General features: G+C 45.1%; 1 protein-coding gene and 1 non-coding gene across 2 annotated transcripts in view; both read right to left on the minus strand.

Moving 5' to 3' along the window:
• Nucleotides 1-6,000, minus strand: part of MCM6 (minichromosome maintenance complex component 6) — a 136,460-nt gene that overhangs the window by 13,903 nt on the left and 116,557 nt on the right. The window lies entirely within an intron of this gene.
• LOC134946811 (U5 spliceosomal RNA) lies at nucleotides 576-690 on the minus strand. Its single transcript, XR_010182398.1, has one exon. It is a non-coding gene; the product is annotated as a U5 spliceosomal RNA (small nuclear RNA).

The following is a 6,000-nucleotide window of genomic DNA, read 5'->3' on the forward strand; positions in this document are numbered from 1 at the left end:
CATAGGTAACTATGGGTAAAAGAACGTTCCCTGATGTAACAGGTTGGACGTATTATGAGCGGGCCAAGATCGTGAGCAAGTATTCCTTGGAAAATCGAGAAGCAAACTTCTCCGAAACCCATGAGATACCACCAGTATGACTGTGACAAACTGTCTTATGATCCGTTTTGGCAACGGAGAGAGCAGCGGAAAATGGTGGAGCTAGATACACGATGCTGAATGACCACATGAATGTGAGAGACTCCACCGCCACTGCCCTTGTGATCTGTTTTGTACACATACTGAGCTTTTGTAATTGTGGCGAGATGCCATCATGTATACTTGAGGGTAACCCCCTTCTGTGGACTCACATATGAAACACCTCTGGATTTAATGTCCAGTTTTCAGGATCCAAATCCTGACGGGTGAGATCATCTGTCTAACAGAAGTCCACTCACGGAATGATCTCTTGACATTTCCACATAATGGTGTTCTGAGCCATTGAGGATTTGAGTTACCTGCCGCATTGCCATGCGGCTTCTTGGTTCTCCCTGGTTGTTGTGTATGCAACTGCCGTTGCCTTGTCTGACTGCTTAAGCCCAGCGTGAGCCAGGCATCAAAAAATTACATGAAACTCATGGTTGTTCCTCTCCATGGAAATCTTTAGTAAAAGGCGAAAGATTTATTCGTTCTGAAGAGAAACCAGAGTATATCCCTGGTGAGACTGAAAGCGAATCATGTATTGCATTGTAAAATGCACGGAGTTCTAGGACATTTATCGACAGCAATCTGTCGTGTTTTAGAACCTTTGTCGCTGATTTTAACTACAAATCCTGACTCACTGCGACTCTCGTCCAGAGTATATGCACCCTTGTCCCTCTGTGGGAAACGCGAGTGAAGGGTGACGAACTAAATTGAAAACACATCTTTATTCTTAATAGGTGAATACACCAATGTACCGCTAGTGTGCGTGTTTTGCACTAATTACTAGATGTACATTTGTTCTTGCTGGTGTAGTAGGTAAAAGTCTTTGATTTACCGTATTTATAATCTTACCTAGGAATTGACATCGTTTAGACGGAATTAGATGCGATCGTTTTCGAACTTGATCTGCTACCGCAGTATACCTTAGTAGCGCAAGTTAGAGGAACTTTGTTGAGACAGAGTTCTTATGAGCAGATCATCTAAGATAGAGAAACTCTGTTGAGACAGAGTTCTTATGTGAGATGAGCTATCATCCCAACATCACTTTGGTAAATACCCGAAGCGATAAGCAACGGTAGACCTGAAATGGTTAATGGTTGTGGCGATTTGCAAACGCTAGAACCTGTGATGAACAAACCGGAATGGGTAAATACGCATTGTGAAGATCAAATGCAATTATGCAATTTTGTGGCTCCAATAAGCAAATACTAACCGCAGAAAATCCATTTTCCAACTGTAGTAAGTGACTTGCTGATTGATATTGCGACGGAGCTGTTTGGTTTTGCTCAAACAGAGGGGAATGAGTAACTCTGACTCTGTTGGAGTACTACTGCCTGGTTTATAAACCAGCAAAGACTAAATGGCAACCTGCCAAACCGTTCCACAGAGGCAGTTTTGTCCTTTAATCTGTAATTAGCTGAGACATGCATGAGTTGAAGTCTGGAAATCTCGCAAATGTAACATGTAAAGACGCGCTTCCACAATTGGAAAAGAGGTCAAGAAACCACTGGCTTGCTGACTGTAGCGTCCTGTCATTACAAGGCGTGACTGTTTTATACCACCGCTTATAAAGGGATAAAACGCCGTTACAAGTATTTGAGTCTTGATATCTGAATATCAAATTTAGGAGCAAACGAGCTCTGGCCTTGTCGCGCTTAAGTAGCGACGATGAAAGTAACCGGCGTTAGCAGAAGCTTTACAGATATACTGTGCAGCTTGTTTTAACAGTGATCGTCATTGTTTCATACATAGATTATAGTAACCCAAATGTATCCTGGGTTTTTATAAAGTTTGACAGAAAACGCCTTTACCAATAGCGGATTGCGTCATTTTGGAACCGATTATATATGTTGTCAAAAACCCCGCACTATCTGAGTGCTGGACTAATGTACCCTTCTCACTCGTAGCTATCGGTGTGAGATTTGACATAAAATCGTGCATTAAATTATAAGACCAGTGAAATAAACACTCTGGTACCCAAAGGGAATGTGGCCGTTTGGAAAGACTGTCTTTTGTTAGAGCTGGCGGAGTCCCTTCCGAGACTCCGATGTTACCGCTCTTTTAATTTGAATTGCCAACGTAGGATTTTTAAATTTATTTTTAGTCTGCGCTAGAGCCTTACTCGCTATGTAGACAGACACCCCAATAGGCAACAGACAGACACTTGGCCGACTTATTGACCTTATTATGCGTCATATATATATATGTTATTGCTGAACAGCATATTTATATTAACCTCACGGTTGTTTCTCTCTACTGAAACTTTAGTAAAAAACCGAAAGATTTATTCGATGTGAAGAGAAACCAGAGTATTCTTTATGTGACAAACAGTTCACATGGGCATATGAAACCCGAACCAAATTCCTACTAACTCCCCTGCGCCTCTGGTGGCTTAGAGATATAGGGCAGGAATGTTCTAGAATTATGTAGAAATACAGATTACATGGCTAACTTATGTGAAACCTGAAGCAAAAAATTCCCACTAACACCCCTGCGCCTCCTTGTGGAGTAGAGGTGTATGGCCGGAAAGTTCTGGAATTATAAGCTGGAAAAACAGCAATGATTAAAATGGCCGTCATGCCATGCTTTCACAGAAAATTACAGTACAGGCTACCTGCTGCAGTGTTAATATAGGCTTAATAGCCTATTATACAGTTAATATAGGCTTAATAGCCTATTATACAGTCTAGGATACAGTAAAATACATTTAGTTATCCTTCCCTTAATATGAACACTGCCTGCAGTGAATTTTGTATTATATTGCAGCCTTAACAGAAAATACCAGGCAACATGTTAAAAATGCAATAGGTTATGACACTGATAGCCTATCCTTTACTGTTTAAAAAACTGAACAGCCTATTTCTTAACCCATGCAGCCTTGCTATATGGTGCTGCTGCTATGGGCCTTACTCCCCCTCACCCCCCCTGCAGCTGCGCTGCTTGTGAGGTAGTCTCCCCCATGTTACCTGCCGCGGACGGGAGCGGGTGCAGGGAGAGCAGGGGAGCGCTGTCTAGCGCCGGGGAGCCGTCCGGAAGAGCGGCGGCGCTTCATACAGCAGTGGCCGGGCATCAGCGGCGTGCGGTGTCCTCACTGGAAGAGCGGCCGGCGTCTGTGAGTGACGTGCGGCCGCTCTGTTAGAAACCGGATACGTAGTCTCAGCGGCGCCTCTCGTACAGCGGTGCCGGGTAATCAGCGCTGGGAGAGCGGCCGGCGTCTCTGAGTGACGTGCGGCCGGTCTGCGCTGTTTCTAGCGTAGTTCAGCGGGACACTTTCAGCGGCGGCTTCAGCGGCGGGCAACAGTAAAATTACACTTTCCCACACAGCAGGGCGGCAGCGTGAGCTGACCGCCCTGACACCCCACCATACCTTGTGCCGCACTTCCTGCAAGCTCCGTCCAGCTTGTGACGGGGCTTTCATCCTGGCTGTGACGGGGCTTCTTCCTGTAAGCTCCGTCCAGCTCTTTGCTTATTCCTGGCTGTGACGGGGCTTCTTCTGTAAGCTCCGTCCAGCTTGCAGGAGACAGTGGCTGCCTGTGGCTGTGAGGGTGCTCTTTGTGAGGACCGACACGCCATGCGCTGCCTTGCAGCGCCTGTGGCTGTGAGGGTGCTCTTTGTGAGGACCGACACGCCATACGCTGCCTTGCAGCGGCACCATCCTGGACCCATGTTTTTCAAGAAACTGGGGAAGGGAAGTGTAAAAATAAAAAGTAAAATGAAAAATAAAATCTCAAATGTGGGCTCTTCCCACAAGCCGATGTTCGTGCTGTGAGCACCGAAAAAACACTGACGTCGTACACTGAGGTACTCGGGGATATGGAGGGGGGAGAGTCCTAAATTTAAATATTCAGTGCCTTTGTTCGGCTACGCCCGTCCATATCCCAAGAGTACTCCAGTGACCCCTAGTGGATGATAAAGAAAATAGGATTTTGGTACTTACCAGGTAAATCCTTTTCTTTGAATCCATAGGGGGCACTGGAGTACTCTTGGGATATGGGCGGCGTAGCAGAACAAAGGCACTGAATATTTAAATTTAGAACTCTCCACCCCTCCATATCCCTAGAGTACCTCAGTGTACGAACCCAGTGTTTTTACTGAGCGAACTACTATAGAGAGGTTGACAATGGAGAATTTCTATAACATAACGGACAACAAAGTTGACCCATAACGTTAGTGTCAACTAAACAGTTGACAGCATAACCGATAGACCTTTATAGTTTGAACCAATCGGTGAAAATGTGTTACCATAAGCTCCTTTGAGCTTAATACAAACCAGGTAAAACGTGTTACCCTAAGCTCCTCTGAGCTTAAAACAACCCAGGTAAAACTGCTCTGGGTGGGCGTCCAGTGCCCCCTATGGATTCAAAGAAAAGGATTTACCTGGTAAGTACCAAAATCCTATTTTCTTTTTCATCCACTAGGGGTCACTGGAGTACTCTTGGGACGTACCAAAGCTTCCCTCGTGGGCGGGAGAGCTGTTTGACACTTGTAACAGTAGGCAGCCAAAGCTAGATGCTGATGCCGCAACCATTCATAACGTGTAAACGTGCACAAACGTGGTGCACTGAAGGCTATGTAGCCGCGTCGTAGACGCTCCACGACCCGCTGGGTCTGACATTCCCACAGAACCTGTGGGATGAGCTATTACTGACGTAGGCGATTGTAACTTAGCCTTAAAGTAAGCCTGACTTGTAGTCATTATTGTAACTTAGCCTTAAAGTAAGCCTGACTTGTAGTCATTATTATTATCCCACTGGATAATATCTGCTGAGAAACTGGCTAACCCCAGTTGGCAGCATTATAGAGAACAAACAACGTATCCGTATCACGTACTGTAGACGTTCGGGACATATATAAACGCGTAATGCGTGTACCACATTCAGAATTCTAGAATGTGCTGTCAACACAGGAACCACTATTGGTTTATTGATGTGAAGAATAATAAAGCGGAATTCGTCCGAAGATCTGCTTTGTCATGAGAAAACTCAAATACGGTGGCTTGGAATACAAGGCACCCAAATATGAAAACAAAACCCTTGCCGAAGCTAAGGCTAGAAGAAAAATGTTTTCCCAAGTGAGAAACTTAATCCCCATTTATTGTAAGGGTTCAAAATATGAAAACTGTAAGAAATCTGAACCCAACCTCAAGTCACCTGGCGCTGTAGGTGGGATAAATGGAGGCTGCACTTTGATGACACCTTGTAGAAAGGTGTGTACAGACGCAATAGAGTCAAACGTCTTTGAAAATAAGTTGACCACACAGATACCTGCACCCTCAGTGCAGATAAACGCAGTTTTCCATCCCACCCCGTTTAACAGAATACGGGTAACTTGAAGGATGATGTCGGAAACTTCCGGGCTTTACCACCTATGTAAGCACACCAAATTTTGTAATAAGCTGCCTTAAGCGGCTTACTAGCTCGTAACATGGTTGGTATAATACTGTAATGCCCTATTTCTTTTCTTAAGAGGGCGGTCTGAACCCTCACCCCGTCAACCGCAGCTGCGGTACATAGGTAATAGGTACATAGGTAACTATGGGTAAAAGAACGTTCCCTGTTGTAACAGGCTGGACGTATTATGAGCGGGCCAAGATCGTGTGCAAGTATTCCTTGGAGATTCGAGAAGCAAGCTCTCCGAAACCCATGAGATATCACTAGTATGACTGTGACGAACTGTCTTATGATCCGTTTTGGCAACGGAGAGAGCAGCGGAAAATGGTGGAGCCAGATACACGATGCTGAATGACCACACGAATGTGAGAAACTCCACCGCCACTGCCCTTGTGATCTGTTGTTTTGTACACATACTGAGCTGTAA

Source organism: Pseudophryne corroboree, chromosome 7, assembly GCF_028390025.1.
Source record: "Pseudophryne corroboree isolate aPseCor3 chromosome 7, aPseCor3.hap2, whole genome shotgun sequence".
NCBI lineage: Eukaryota > Metazoa > Chordata > Amphibia > Anura > Myobatrachidae > Pseudophryne > Pseudophryne corroboree.